Source organism: Macadamia integrifolia, chromosome 4 (assembly GCF_013358625.1).
Source record: "Macadamia integrifolia cultivar HAES 741 chromosome 4, SCU_Mint_v3, whole genome shotgun sequence".
NCBI lineage: Eukaryota > Viridiplantae > Streptophyta > Magnoliopsida > Proteales > Proteaceae > Macadamia > Macadamia integrifolia.
The window spans coordinates 5626881-5643048 of record NC_056560.1 but is presented as its reverse complement, the minus strand read 5'-3'; positions in this window follow the sequence as shown (position 1 = coordinate 5643048).

Sequence of the window (16168 nt, the reverse complement as noted above, 5' to 3'; positions counted from 1 at the left end):
ACCCATGGTGGCCACAAGAAGATTTTCTAATGAAGACCCCTAGACATAACTATGTCATGTTGATGGGATTGACTCATACGTCATTTTACTTGCCCACCTACATTAGTCGACAGTATGGATTGAAAGAAGAGGAACCAGGAGAGTTGGAGAACTTCTACCCACCCCAAGGACTATCTCCCAACCTTGTTACCTACCTATCTTGTCTATGGTAGGAAAGTTATTTTCATTCCATGTATTAAACTTGGTAGCAAAATAGGGTAATATTTGGACTTTCATGTTATTCCGATTATTCTAGTGAAGACTTGAGTTGTGGAATTAATCATGCCTAAAAATTCAAATTCATAAATAAAATTGTCATTATGTCACCAATAGATCTTCATTCATAGAAGGCCAAATCTGGTAATACCAAAAGAAGAAGGAATACCAAAAGAAGAAGGAATAAACATGGGGAGGAAAAAGGAAAAGAAAAAAGATATACATGTGTTTGTGCTTACAAGAACTACAAGAACAAATCCCTAAGAGTCAAAATCCTCGTCTGAACCATACTCGGGGTCACCCTCATGGAATGTCGAAGAGTTGGTAGGTTCCAATCCCGAATTTGCCAGCCTCTGGGTTAGATCCTGAATCTGTGCATGCTGCTGGGCATTCTCCTGTTGGTAGGAGCTGACTTTTCTCTGTAAGATAGTATTCTTTCCTTCCTGATAAATATAAGAGATGGTCAAGAAAAAGAGTGATAAAGAGGAAGGACATTATTAGAAAAAAAAGGAGAGAGAGGATACCTTGTTGATCACCACCTCACACAAGCTCTGGTGAATCCTCTTGATCTCGGTGTAAACCTCCGGAGATATCTAAGGAAGACCATGTTAGCCAAAGAAGATCAAAAGCCAATCAAATGAAGGATGGTTAGATACTCACACACTCATATAGAATAGGTAGCCCAAGAGAAGCATCTCTGTCTCGTCTCTGCTCTAGAAGATGAGGGATGCTAGGATTGGCTACATTGGGATAAGACCAGCCTGGGAAGCAATGAAAGGGGATGGTAGCCATCCTAGGGGATCCATTCACACCAGTAGAGGGTCCAGCTTGGGATGGACCAGTAGCACCAACTTGTGACTAAATAGTAGAAGGACCCGCTTGCCATGTTCTCCCCTGAAAAAGCATCAATTCGAAGCCAAATAAAAGGAACTTGAAGCATGAAGGTGATATTCAAGGAAGAGCAACATGCCATTGGACCACTAGGATCAAATGGGGTACAGACGGTCTCTTCCTCAAGGAAGGTCTTGTAATCCCTATCCTGGTCTAAGAAAGAGTCATCCCATGTTCCTTTGACTAATCTCTCAATCTGATCCATAGGGATGCTCTCCAGACAATGCATGGTAGGTGGAGGAAGACAAGGAGAAAGGCGTGTGTCAGAATCAGACCATTGGGTGTAACCCGCTCTCCTAAATACCAAGCATGGCCCACTGAACATGACTTAGTTCTTTGTTAAGTACTTGGCCCGAGTAACTTCATCAAGGTCTAGAAACATAAGATGCTGGAATGGTCTCCAAGTAACTTGCAAATTCGAGAAAAAGTAAATACATCACATGACAGAAGGAAATTTAATGACAAGCATGGCTTACCTCTATAAGACCGTTCAGGAGAGAATAAGCGGTGGTCCCTAGAGGATGGCAGCAGCTGTAGACACCCAATTTTGTCACCCCCTTCGGCTATGATGAATTATAAATCATGGACATGACTTCTCGATAGAGATAATTGATTAAGGAAACACAAAAACATCCCCCACCTACCCAAAAACCCCAAAAATCTCGTGCGGGAGAAAAGAGGTCACAATTATGACTTTTTGTATACAAAGGAATCCGGTCAGGATGACCATATGGATGGATAGTACTTGAAATTATGATTCCAAAGATATATGGTATGTCAAAATCAGGCCGTCAGATCTCCCGCAATTGCCCCTGTAAATTTACACCTATTTGCATGCATCGTGGCCAGCCAGCTAGCTAGCTCGCAGGTCAGCCAACCAACTAGCCTAGCATGCATACTGCACACACTGGCCAGCCAACCCCACATGCATACCGCATGCACTAGCTAACCAGCCAACCAACCCCTGCACACACACTGTGTGCCCCGACGCACATGCTGTGCACCCTCATCAATCCGCGTGCCCCTACTTGCCAGCCCATCGCCAAGGCACATGTGCTATGTGCCCTAGCCAGCATGCTCCGCATGCCCTCGTGTGCCAACCTCGCACCCTATATGCGCGCTGTGTGCCCTAGCCAGCCTGCTTTGCACACCCCCGCGTGCCAGATCAACGCCCCATGTGCCAACCTTGTGGCCCCGCATGTGCGTTGTGCACCCTCGCCAGCCTACTCTGTGTGCCCTCGTGTGCTAGCTTTGCACCCCTGCGTATGCTATACACCCTCACCAGCCTGCTTCGTTCACCCCCGCGTGCCAGCCTCGCACCCCCATGTGCATTGTGCGCCCTTCCCAGCCTGCTCTGCATGCCCTTGAGTGCCAACCTCATGCCCCCATATGCGCGTTGTGAGCCCTGCTTACCAGCCAACGAGCCCATGCTTGCCTGCCCCGTGCACACCCAGCCTGATCTATGCACCTATGCATGCCCCGTGCACCCCTGCCTAGCCACGTGTGCCGCCGTCAAAGGCCGTAATATGTGTTCCGCTGACTCAAAATCTCTTCACCCACTTGTGCACCTTACACTCCCGCTAGCATACCCTATTCCGTAATCTCCCATTGGCCCAGAAAGGAATCTTTTTACCTTATTGGCCCCCAAAAAACTTACTTTTTCCCTATTTATACAAGAAAATCATCTTCCACCCCATTGGTCCAAATTTTCATATTTTCATCCCATTGGTTTAGAAAAACCACTTTTTCCCCCATTGGCTATGAAAATTCCCCTTTCCTCCCCATTGGTTCAAGAATCCTATAAATACGCCCCCTTTGTTTTTTCACACCACAACATCCAAGTCTTCAAGTGAGTATCTTTGGTAGAGAAGCTTTGTCCTCTCACCTCCCCTTTCCCCTCTTGAGGTTTCTTAAGTCTTAGGATAGATCTTCATAAGGTTCGTATCTTTGAAGTGTTCTTCGAGCCTTCAAAACTCTTCAATCCTTTGCCTTCTTTGAGTGAGATTTTGCATAGAAGAAATTTCCCCTTAGTCTCCGTCCCCTTTTGAGGTTCTTCTAGTCTTTGGAGAGATCTTCATAAGATCCGAAGTGGTCTTCGGATCTTCGAAGTGTTCTTCGGGCCTTCGAAGTTCCTCAATCCCTAGGTAATGGATTGCCACATTAGCTAAAACCCAGAAGTAGCCCATCCCTAGCGGAAGCTCTGCCAAATCAATACCACAGTCAAAATCTAAAAGTAATCGTTCCTAGTTGGAACTCTATCCAATCAATATCTCTTGAGAAAAGGAAGTTGGAGGTCAAGACCATCTTTCCCTGAGCTATGAGAATCCAAAAGATAGTCCATGCCGGTGCTAATTAAGGGGTTAACCCCTTTTGACCCGAAACAGGGGTCAAGCTCAGGTATAATTTCTCAATAGAATTAGCACAATGTAGACTTTATATTGACCTTGTTTTAGTATATATAGATATTTAAATTCAGTCAACGTATATATGTGTGAAAACTTAGCCATGCATGCAGAATAGGAATAATTATGGAAAATGTTCGTTCTTAAGCATCTAGTAGGAAGACTGGTTGAGTCGGGTAGATTGGGTGCCTAACACCTTCCCAACTTTATAACTTGACACTTACCCTAAATCTCTAGACCAGACAAATTCTTGGGCCGTTTTCTCAGATATTGGGCCCACCCCTAGGTCTTAGGCCCATAATCCTAGGTGGTAACTCCAAACCCTTTTTGTATGATTCTGATCCCCATATTGGACCATCATCAAATCCCCATCTCGAATGATAAAATTTACACTCCTACGAAATTGGCCTCCATGTATCTCCAAGAGACGATACAACGGTGTAAGGCCCGTGAGTAAGCACACATGACACACCCCTCCCTTATGAAAGGGAAAGAGAGGAGAGAGGACAGAGTGTATACAAGTCCTTTTCCCCCCACCAAAGGGGGAAGAGAGATCTCTTTTCGGCCTCTACCCTCATAGTGGCGACTCCACTGGGGAGACATTTCAAGCTTCCGAAACTAGATACTACCTCTAAATGTAAGAACATTTTCCACCACATCTATTTGATAACGTGTTTGGCCTATCCCATGTTTGTATTTGTACTCGCTAACCACATCATACATCTTGCTCGAAGTGAAATCATTTGGTGAGGGACTCCCTGTCATGCCTGCACCCTCGGGGAGGTCAGTGCATTCCATAGAGAGTACTCTGAGAGCAAATGGTAGCCGCATCCTATACAAGGGTGTGGGGTATTGTTTAATGGCGAGGATGTTCATAATTGTGCCAACACCCTTGGGGAGGTCTGTGCACTTTATGACATTCTGAGATCGAATAATGATATTCCCGCATTACACTTTTGCACACAATCACTCATGGTTCCACCACCCAGTGGCCAGTTGCTTAACCTCGTGAGTAGTCATGAGTAATGGGCAAGGAAGTCACCCCCTTGATCTCGTACCCACGAATATATCAAAAGGATCATGTACCTTGCATATATAGATCCTGTTAAGGAAGACTTATTGGTCTTATTGCATCCACTACATGCTCACTTAATATAGGAAATAGACGGAGAACGCTAGGAACGCCACAAGCTGATCTATAGAATTTGTTTGTAGTCTTGAAAAGGAATTTTCCTATAATTCATTCTAGTCATAAAGAAATTCTCTCCTAAGTGGGTTTCGGATAAAAGATGTCCTTCCACCTTAGAAATGAAATTTGAATGATTTGGAAAATGCGATCTAGGCTGACTTCTGTCAAAGTCCTGTAAAATGCTGAATTATCTAAAAGACCCGAGGAAACTAGGAGGAAGGTCACCTAGTGGGGTAAGATTAAGGAAAGCATGACTTTATTGGCAGTGAATGTATTAATAGGGGTATTCTAGTCAAGCCATTTGTATGAATCTCCCACTTCTGACATTGAGTGGACTAGGGGCATCAACCCTTACCCACTCCCTATCATCAAGCGGACTAACTTTGGATGGATCATTGGTTGTTAATCTAGTGAATGAGTGAATAAGGGGTTGGAAATACAAGAATCCTAAAATAAGCCACTTTTGGTTTAGGCATAATTTCACATCTCAAGTATTCTCCGTGATCCATCTAGACATGTCAAGGTAACCAGTTGACTCGATTAAGTCCATTGTCACATCCATCGTCTCTTCGAGATTGTCTATCACCAAGTGATTACAACCCAATTCACATGGATCCACATGACCTTGAATCACTTGAGCAAGCTTGGGTCCACCCTGTAGAGACCTTGCAGACAAAGATGGCCGAGGTCAAGAGAGGAGTAGCCCAGATACTGCATGCACTCCAAAACCCTCTCGGGCATGAACCAACACAAGCTACAGGAGAGTTGGATCAGAATGGACCCATAGGTCATCGCGGGAATTCTTCCCGAGTTAACTCAGGAGAACTAGAGCAATTCAAGCCAACCGGTCAGAGAGGAGTTTCACCTACCCGTCCAAATGTTCAACGGGGACCTATTCTAGGGTCCCTCCTCCCAGGGTAGTGATTGAAGATGAGGAAGAGGAGTTTACGGTGCACGTCCGAATGGAACCTCTCACGATGGAGAGAGAAAGAAAAGTTAGAGAGCAATTGGAGACCGACAGATTCAAATGGCAGACTGACAGATTTGACGGGTCAGGGGACCCCAAGGCTCATCTCAAAGTCTTCCTTAGCATTGCCAAGTCATGGCAACTTGCGAACAACCAGATGGGGCAAGCCTTTATGTTAACCCTATTAGGACTAGCACTAAGGTGGCTCACCCAGTTGGAGTCTTCCTGAATCCAGAATTGGACAACAGTGGTGAAAGCCTTCACCAAGCAATACTCATATAACACCAAAGTAGATGTGAAGCATCGGGAGCTTGAGACATTGAGATAATAGCATAGAGAAGGATTCATCGCCTTCTTGATGAGGTCCAGGGATAAGGCCGCCAAGATGGCAGATTGACCTTCAGAAGCAGAGAAAGTAGAAATGTTGATTGAAAACTTGTCAAAGTCTTATTATGATGTCCTTTACAATCAACATCTGCAAACTTTTGATGCCTTGATAGCCATCAGTATACGTGTGGAAAATAGAATCCTAAGGGAAGCTCAGTATCCTCCCAAGATGCAGGAAAGAACACCAGAGTTGAATGGGGAAAGGGTCCCAAGACCAATGTTGTAGGTGCGGTCCACTAGTCAGTCTCACCCATCACCTCTCCACAACCATTTGTGATACAAGCAGATGCCCCTGCTTAGAAGGCTTCTCATCTAAGAAGATAATTCACCGATTTGGGAATGCCCATAACAACAGTGTATGAAAAGCTAAAGAAACAAGGATTACTATGGACAGTGGCTCCAAGAGTAATAGGCAACCCTCCCCAAGCTTGGTATAGAGATCATGAATATTTTGCTTATCACACTCAGAGGGGGCACAACACTGAAAGATGCATAGGTCTTCAGCATGCAATCCATGACTTAGTAGACAATGGGACTATTGAAGTCAAGGTCAAGCAATCTCCTAATGTCAATACCAACTCACTCCCAGACCATGGAATCATCAACATGATGGCAACAATGAGTGACTTGCAAAATTGGGATCCTAAGTTCTATGATCCAACCCATTTTATTAGGGATTCCAAGAAATATCAAGAGGAGAGGCATGTTGAATAGAAAGAGAAGTTCCAGTTTATGCAAAGATTGTCCCTTCCTCTAGAATTAGTAGGGCACATTTATGGTTTCATCAAAAATGCTTGTCAAAAGGAGTGTGACTCCTTCCAAAGGGCTGTTCACATGTATCAGTTGGATAAGCACTTTCATCACCCCATGTTTTATGATCATGTGGACAACCTAGACGAAGAAGCAACAGAGAGTGATCCTACTCAACTCATTGTATCCTGAGCTTAGAAGAATCATATGAATGCTCGTGCTTACAGGAAAGTCATAAGTCAAAGGGTCAAAGTCCTTCCTCATCCATAGAAGAATCCACCACACCATGCCTCTAACCTTCACCAGATTACCAACCTCCACCATATTATCAACCTCCACCATATCATCAACCTTCACCACATCATCAAGGAGAAGGAGTTTCCTCATCTTATCACCCCTAATCTTCACATCCTACCTCTCACATCACATCACCTTCATGTCACCCTGCCTTATATCCCTCATCACCCTCATACCAATCCCATTCTCAAGGTTTGGTGTATAACCCTAAAGAAGGATGGATGGATGGATGGGTACAGTTAGAAGGATATGCTTGCACTACCAGACTCCCCAAAGATGACCTCATCAACAAGATCAGTGAATGCTTTAGGAGAAGGCGAGGATGATAATCCCACTTCTCTAATTCAGCCCACAATGCCTCAGGAAGACAATCCGGATAACATTGAAGAAGTCACAGATGATCTCCTCAAAGCAATAATGGCATTGGTAGTGGGAGAACAAATCAAAGAGCACACCTCCCTAATCAACATCGGAAGTGACACAGAAGATGATGAGTCTGGCCTAATCCGTCTTTGAGCCATTGAGACCAAGTCTGGCCCTATGGAAAATTTTTGATCCATACGCTCTGAATACTATAAACATTTGGATACAGGCAAATTTAATGGTCAAGAGGAATCTGATGAAGAACCAAGTGAGGGAAAAATCAGTGAAGAAGAGGATGATGACAACGACGATGAGGACAGGAGTGAAGATGAGAATGATGGAGATGACTCTGAGTCTCAAGGTGATGATTACTACCCAGACTAGGATGACTACCAGGGGCCTTGGGACAATAATGAAGATGATGAGTCTAGATATTATTCACCCAAAGATCTGGGAGGATATTCAGTATATGTAATTGGTGAGGATGACCCGATGGTTGATCCCATAGATGCTATTCAGTCAACACTCACGATCCACATGGAAGGGGAAGATCTGGCATCGGAGTCAGAAGATAGTGAAGGGTATAATATCGCTGTTGAAGGTGAAGCAAATCCTATAGTAGAACACATGGCTTATGTTTATAATCATTTGGTTGAGATCAAACTCAAGGCTAATGAGATTGATCAAATGTTAGGTGAAGTAACCATCAGTGAACAATGCTACACCGAGCAATTGATAATCCTTTAAAAAATAGGGGGACATTCCACACTTATAGAAATGGTATGTACAGTAGTTGTGTGGCTTTTCAATGCAGTCAAGAAGGTGTGAGCCAGGGCCCTTGACATCTGCAGAGGACCTCAACTTCCCACCCCAAGTAGGGAAGAAGAATCAGAAGAAGAAGATGATCCTATGGTAGGAATCATAACCATAACAAATAGTGATGATGAAGAGTGTTATCCTACGGAGATCATCGTGAAGAAACCTACCAATGTGATGGAAATGCAAAGTGGAAGAGACTACAAGGGCAAGGCCCTAGTGTAGACACCTAATTTTGTCACCCTCCACTGGCTATGATGAAATACAGATCTTGGTCATGACTTTCGACTTCCGATCAACAGAGATGATGGACTAAGAAAACCCGTAAACATTCTACAACCTGAAAACCCTGGAAACCCCACGCGGGAGGGAGGAGGGTCCAATTTTGAATTTCTATATGTGAAGGAATCTGGTCAAGATGACCATACAGATGGATAGTGCTAGGAAATATGATTCTGACGATATATGGCACGTCAAAATCAGACCATCGGATCTCCACAATCGTCCTAAAAAAATTACATTTTTCTGTACATATGCCGCGCACACTGGCAAGTCTATTGGAAACCTGGAAAAATCCCTTACCTACCCAAATACCCCAAAATTCATCCCCTACCTGAAAACCTTGGAAACCTCGTGCGGGAGAGAAGAGGGTCCAAATTTGACTTTTTATATATGAAGGAATCTGGTTAAGATGACCATAGAGATGGATAATGCTCGAAAATATGATTCCGATGATATATGGCATGTCAAAATCGGACAGTCGAAACTCCCATGATCATCGATAGAAAAATTAGTGATAGTGAGCACATTGCACGTGTTGGCTGCTGCCCAGCCAGCCAAGCCAGCCCTGCCCGTACACGTGCTATGCTTACTGGCCAGTAGGCTAGCTCGTTTAGCCTCATGCATGCGCCCCCACATAGCATGGCTCGTGCTCCAGCACAGCATGGCTTATGCCTTGCATAACCAAGCCCGTGCCCCCACATGACCTAGCCCACGCCCCTGCTGGCTGTAGCCTGCGCGCCTGCTGGCTACTACTAGTGCCCACACTAACTACAGATCATGCACGACTGCTGCCTCGCCCTTGCTGCTGCCTATGCCCATGTGCGTGTTGCCCCGCCCATCATGTGCTGCACACTCATACTATGTTGTGCACCATGTGCTACACACGCATGCTACCCCGCGTGCCATGTGTTGCTCATGCATGCTGCCCCGTCTGCCATATGCCACACACCAATGCCACTTCCTTCGTGCTATGTGCCGAACATTGATGCCACTGCCCTGCACACCTATGCCACTGCTCGCTTGCCATGCGCCACACACCAATGCCACTGCCCACGTGCCATGAGCCACACACCAATGCCACTGCCTGTACACCCATTCCACTGGCCTGGTGGGTGAAGAGATTTCCTCTTCCCCCACATAGGAACAAAGACCCACTTTTTGGCCAAGAATCCTCTCTCCCAGGAAACCCCTTTTTTTCCCATTGGATAACAGCCCTCTTCACCCATTTTAGTCTAAGAACCCCTTTTTCCCATGGGATAAAAGCCCTCTTCACCCATTTTAGTCCAAAAACCCTCTTTTGTCCGTTGGTTAAAAATTCTCCCTCTTTCCCATTGGTTCAGAAATCCTATAAATACCCCCCTCCTTTGGATTTGACACACCAAACAACCTCACCTCACTCCATAATAGTGAAACCCTCTCTCCTCCTCCCTTTCGCCTCTTGATTTTCTTCAGGTCTTCAGAGCAATCTTCATCAAGATCTGAAATCTTGTTTGGATCTTTGAAGTGTTCTTTGGGACTTTGAAGATCTTCAATCCAAATTATTAGTCTAATCCAGTTTTTTCCAAAAATAGTATGTTCTTAGCCTCCCCCTTTGAGTGTTCTTGAGCTTTACCAGAAATAGAAATCCCTCTCCCCTTGAGGTTCTTCGAGTCTATGAAGAGATCTTTGTCAAGATTTGGAGCTCTGTTCAGATCTTCAAAGTGTTCTTCGGGGCTTTGGAGATCTTCAATCCATTTTTTGGTCAATCCATTTCTTTCCAAAAGTAGCAGTTCCTAGCGGAAGCCTTGTCCAAGTGCCCCTAGAATCTTTCCAGAAATAGCTATTCCCAGCGGAAGCTCTGCCAAAGTGCCATGTCAGCCTAGCCCTCCCCTAGCCTATTCCCAGTGGAAACTTTGTCAGAGTGCCACCTCATCCTAGCTCTCCTCTAGCCTATCCCCAGTGAATGCTCTAGTGGAGAGCCTGGAAATAGCCTTCCCTAGCTGAAGCTCTGTCCGAATCCAAATCTAAAAGTAACCATTCCTAGTCAAAACCCTATCCAAATACCATCACAATCAATATCTCTCAAGAAAGGAAGTTAGAGGTCAAGACCATCTTCCCCTGAGCCAAGAGAACACAAACGACAGTCCGAGCCAGTACTAATCAAGGGCCCACCCCTCTTGACCCGAAACAGGGGTTAAGTTCAGGTATAGTTTCTCAACCAACTTATCATCATGTAGACTTTGTATAGACCTTGTTTTAGTGTATATAGTAGTTTAAATTCAGTTAATGTATATATGTGTGATAACTTAGCCATGCATGTTGAATAGTAATAACTGTGAAAACTGTTCGTTCTTAAGCATCTAGTAGGAAGACCGATCGAAGCGGGTAGATTGGGTGCCTAACACCTTCCCAATTCTATAACCTGACACTTACCCTAAATCTCTGGACCAGACTAAAGTTTGGGCCCTTTTCTCAAGAATTGGGCCCACCCTAGGGTCCTAGGGCCATAACCCTAGGTGGTGACTCCAAACCCCTATTTGTCTGATCTCGATCCCTGTATTGGACCATTATCAAAACCCCATCTTGAATGATGAATTTCACACTCTTGCGAAATAGGCCTCCACGTATCACCAATCAACGATACGGTGGTGCGAGGTCAGTAAGGTAAGCACACACGACACACCCCCTACCTCACATGAAAGAGAAAGAAAGGAGAGAGGACGAAATCAACATGCATAAGTCCATTTTCCGTCGCTACCCTCATAGTGGCGACTCCACTGGGGAATAAATGTCAAGATTCCGGTACTAGATGCTACTTTTAAATTTAAGAACATTTTCCACCACATTTGTTTAAAAACGTGTTTGGATAACCCCATGTTTGTAATTGTATTCGCTACCCGCATCATGCATAATGCTCGAAGTGAAATCATTTGGTGAGGGGCTCCCTATCATACCCGCACCCTTGGGGAGGTCAATACATGTCATGGAGAGTACTCTAAGAGAAAATGATACCCACTTCTTGTACAAGGGTGTGGGGTATTATTTAATGGCGAGAATGTTCATAATTGTGCAAGCACCCTCAAGGAAGTTCGTGTACTTTATGATATTCTGAGATCAGATAATGGTATTTTCGCATTACACTTTTGTACACAATCACTCATGGTTCCACTACCCCGTGGCCAATTACTTAACCTCCTGTGTTGTCATGAGTATGGGCAAGGAAGTCACCCCCTTAATCTCGTACCTATGGGTCTATCAAAAGGATCACATACCTTGCGTATATTGATCTTGTCAAGGAGGCCTTGCCGGTCCTATTGCATCCATCGCATGCTCACATCATATAAGAAATAGATGGAGAAGCTAAGAGCGCCACAAGCTAACTATAGAACTTGTTTGCGATCTTAAAAAGAAATGTTCCTACATTATATTCACATCATAAAGAATTGATTTCCTATGTGGGTTTCGGATAGAAGGTGTCCCTTCTCCTTAGGAAATACGTGACTTAGGGGCAATCCCGTTAGAGTCATGTAAAGTCCTGAGAAGTCTCGAGAAAATCAGGAGGAAGGACACCTAATGAGATAAAGAGCAAGGAAAGCATGACTTTATTATATGGAATGTCTTATGAGAATATTCTTGACAAGCCATTTGCATCAAACCCTATCCACCCCCTATCATTAAGCGGACTAACTTTGGATGGATCATTGGTTGTTGATCTAATGAATGTGTGGACAAGGGGTTGGAAATTCAAGAATCCTAAAATAATCCACTTTTGGTTCAGGCACAATTCCACACCTTAAGTATTCTTCATGGTCCCATTGGACACGTTAGGGTAATCGGTTGACTCGCCTAAGTCTAGTGTCACCTCCATCATCTCTCCGAGATTATCTACTACCAAGTGATTACAACTTAGTTGGTATCGATCCACACAACTCTGAATCACCCAAACAGGCTTGGGTCTGTCCCTTGGAGACCTTGCAAACAGAAATGGCTGAAGTCAAGAGAGGGATAGCTCAGATATTGCATGCACTTCAAAACCCTCCCAGAGCTGATCCCAGATTCCAGCTGGCACCAACTACGGGAAATTTGGAATTGAATGGAGCTACAGATTATCGTGGAAACTCTTCATGAGTTAACTTAGGATAACCAGAGCAAGTTTGGCCAACAGGCCCGAGAGGAGCCTCACCCACCCGTCCAAATAATCAAAGGGGAACGTACTCCAGAGTCCCTCCTCCTAGTGTAATGATTGAAGATTAAAAAGAGGAATTTACAGCACATGTTCACATTGAGCCTCCAGAGATAGAGAAAGAAAGGAAACTCAGAGAGCAATTAGAGAAGTTGGAGAGTATAATTTGAGCGGGAAAAAGCTCGAAAGGCCAAATAGTGGATTTAGAGGAAATGAGTTTCTTCTCCAGGGCAAGAATGCCTGAAAAATTTAAATGGCAGACTGATAGGTTTGATGGGTCAGAGACCCCAGTGTTCACCTTAAATTTTTTCTCAGTATTGCCAAGTTGTGGCAACTTGCAGACAACCAGATGGGGCAAGCCTTGATGTTAGCCTTATCTGGGCCAGCACTAAGGTGGCTCACACAGTTGGAGTCATCCTAAACTCAGAATTGGACAACAGTGGTGAAAGCCTTCACCAAGCAATACTCATATAATACTAAGGTGGATGTGAAACGTTGGGAGCTTGAGACATTGAGACAGCAACCTAGAGAAGGATGCACCACCTTCTTGATGAGGTTTAGGGATAAGGCTGCCAAGATGGCAGATTGGCCTTCAGAAGCAGAGTAAGTGGAGATGTTGATAGAGAGCTTATCAAAGCATTATTATAATGTTCTTTACTACCAAAATCTACAGACTTTTGATGCCTTGATAGCCATCGACACACGCATGGAAAACAGAATTCTGAGAAAGGTTTAGTATCAAGGATCCTCCCAAGATGTAGGGAGATTGTTGTTTTATGGTTGTCCTTGTTGGCAACTCGGCCACGTGGCGGTGATGACGTGGTCAGTTTGGGTGACGTGGATGAAAATGATGACATGGCAGTATCCAGTGTCACCGATGAGATAACAGAGCAGCTTGGTATGCATGGAGTGGTTTAATACATCATTAATAGGTGGTGCGGGTTTCTGGGTCAAAACTGGCAAAATTGGCCTATTTACGATCGAGGGCATTTTCGGCAATGAAAATGACATTTTTGGAAGATTGGTTCTTCATGAAAAAGATAGATTGTAATTTTTCTAGTCCAGTGCATTTGATTTCGTCACATTCCGATACCGTATGAAGAAGTTACGGCATTTATGGCAGTCAAGGGCAGTTTCGGCATTGAAGATGAATTTTTTAAAGGAAGCGTTCTACATGTAACAATACGACAAAAATACAATATTTCCAACGGTTCTGATTTCATCGCATTCCGATTCCGTATGAGAAAGATACGTCATTGGAAAGGTGTAGGGGCATTTTGGTCTTTTTACATGGATGATTCAGATGATTGAGTCTTCTGAAAAGTCGTAGAGCATCCAGTTACGATTCCAACGCACTTCGTTTCATCTCGATCGGATATCGTATGAAAAAGTTATAAGCGTTTCCGTAAAGTCGGTTCGAAAATCCAAACCGAAAATCCATCAGTTGCTCTCGGTGTTGGGTGGATTTTTCGGATTTTATTTTTGAAATTCGAAGGGCTTTTGTGTAATTTAAATATTTTGAAGGTCTGAGTTGCAAGGGGTCTTTAAGCACTGAAACATATGGAGGCAGGGGCTTGATTGTAATAAAGAGGAGTAAAGGGAAGTGAAATGGACGGCCAAGATTCGACCACGTAGGCTTGATGCCCATCCAAAGGCTGCTGAGATTTTGGTGTGATATGGACGAGATAGATGCTTGCTCGTGGGATTTGATTGGTTAGATGCATAATTCTTGATGCACTGGCGCTACACTATATCAAGGTATGTTATTGTGTTTCGCACGTGTATAGAAAGTATAAAAAGGATTCCGATCTTAATGATCTCATGAAATCTGATTAAAGCCATCATGGAAGATTCGGATCCAACGGTCAATATGCATTTTCACTTTTGTGAGTGGGAGACAAGCTCCCTTAAAATCCGGAAAAGCAACCAATCATAGATCGACAACACTTCTGACGATGTCAGCGCCTACGTCATGATGACGTCATCGAGATTCAAATCTAACGGTTTGGATCTGTTGTCCGTTGGTTTAATCGGACGGCTTGGATTATAAGATCTCTTATATGAGATCTACGGTCAGATTTCGCCCCTGTTGCGCGCGCCGCCGGTGTAGCCTACGCCACCCGTACGAAGATTCCATTTCGGGCTATCTCATTGCTCCAACTTCAAAAGGTCATATCTCCTTCATTTTAAGTCGGATTTGGGTGAACCAAGTTGCAGCTTCTTCGTTTTTTCAAGCCCTACACAATGGAAGCAAGAAAAATGAGGTTTGAGTGAAGAAAAAGCTACGGTTTTGGTAGGAGAAGCTTCCCCCTCTTTGTTGGTCCTTGAATGAACATACATTCTTGATGATAAATGTTCTTAGGCCATTAAAGGAGGTAAAAGAGGTGGTTGAAGTGTGTTAATGGTATATTAACTCAAAGCCAAGGAAGAAGAGAAGAAAGCAAGGATGTGTTTGCTTTGAAGAGCAAGAAGTCAAGGAGAGAGAAGGTGTGAGCACCAAACTTGTAAGTACAAGTTTCCAGTCATCCCAGGCAATCGGTTGTGAGATTCTCTAACCTGTGATTTTACATTACATATATGTATGTATGTTAGGGTTAGTTGTGGATGAATGTATACATGCTAGGTTAGTTGTGGATGAACTGTAAGCATGCTAGCTAGTTGTGGATGCATATGCTAGGCAGAGCTTGACTGTAGGGCATTGATATAAGCCCAATTTAATTGTATTATTTATTGTGTGCTTAGTGGGTGCTAAGCACCGGGAGTGGGTGCTCCCGTGTAGTGGGTGCTACACATTTTATCGGCACTACGAGTGCCATCTCAGCTTCGGATTGAGAAAATTGGGTGTGGGTGCTCCCGACTGTGGGTGCAGTCAAAAGTAGTGTATTGAGTAGGTACGAAGCCTTTACAGGCACTACTCCGGGGATGTAGGTAAATTGCCGAACCTCGTAAAAACCCTGTGTTGTGGGTGCTTGTTGTTTGTATTTTATATTGAAGTGCGTGGAATGTGGAATGGGTGTGCATACTTGGAAGTGCCTATGAGAGGCTGAGTGTGCATACGACTGTGTGCAAACAGGGACAGGTATATCAGGTTCTTCTTGGCCAGACATCGGACAGGTTTTTAGGTATCAGAATTGCACTCACTGATTCACCCCCCCTCTCAGTGACTGCCGGGTTACAACAAGGGGAAGATGATCTTGACCTCCAACTTCTTTTCTTGAGAGATGCTAACTATGATAATGTTTGGACAGAGTTTCGACTAGGAACGGTTACTTTTGGATTTTAATTGTTGTGTCAATTAGGTAGAGTTTCCGCTAGGGATGAACTACTTTTGGATTTTAACTGAAGTGGCACTATGACAGAGCTTCCATTAGGGATAGGCTATGGGAGGGTTAGACTGAGGTGGCACT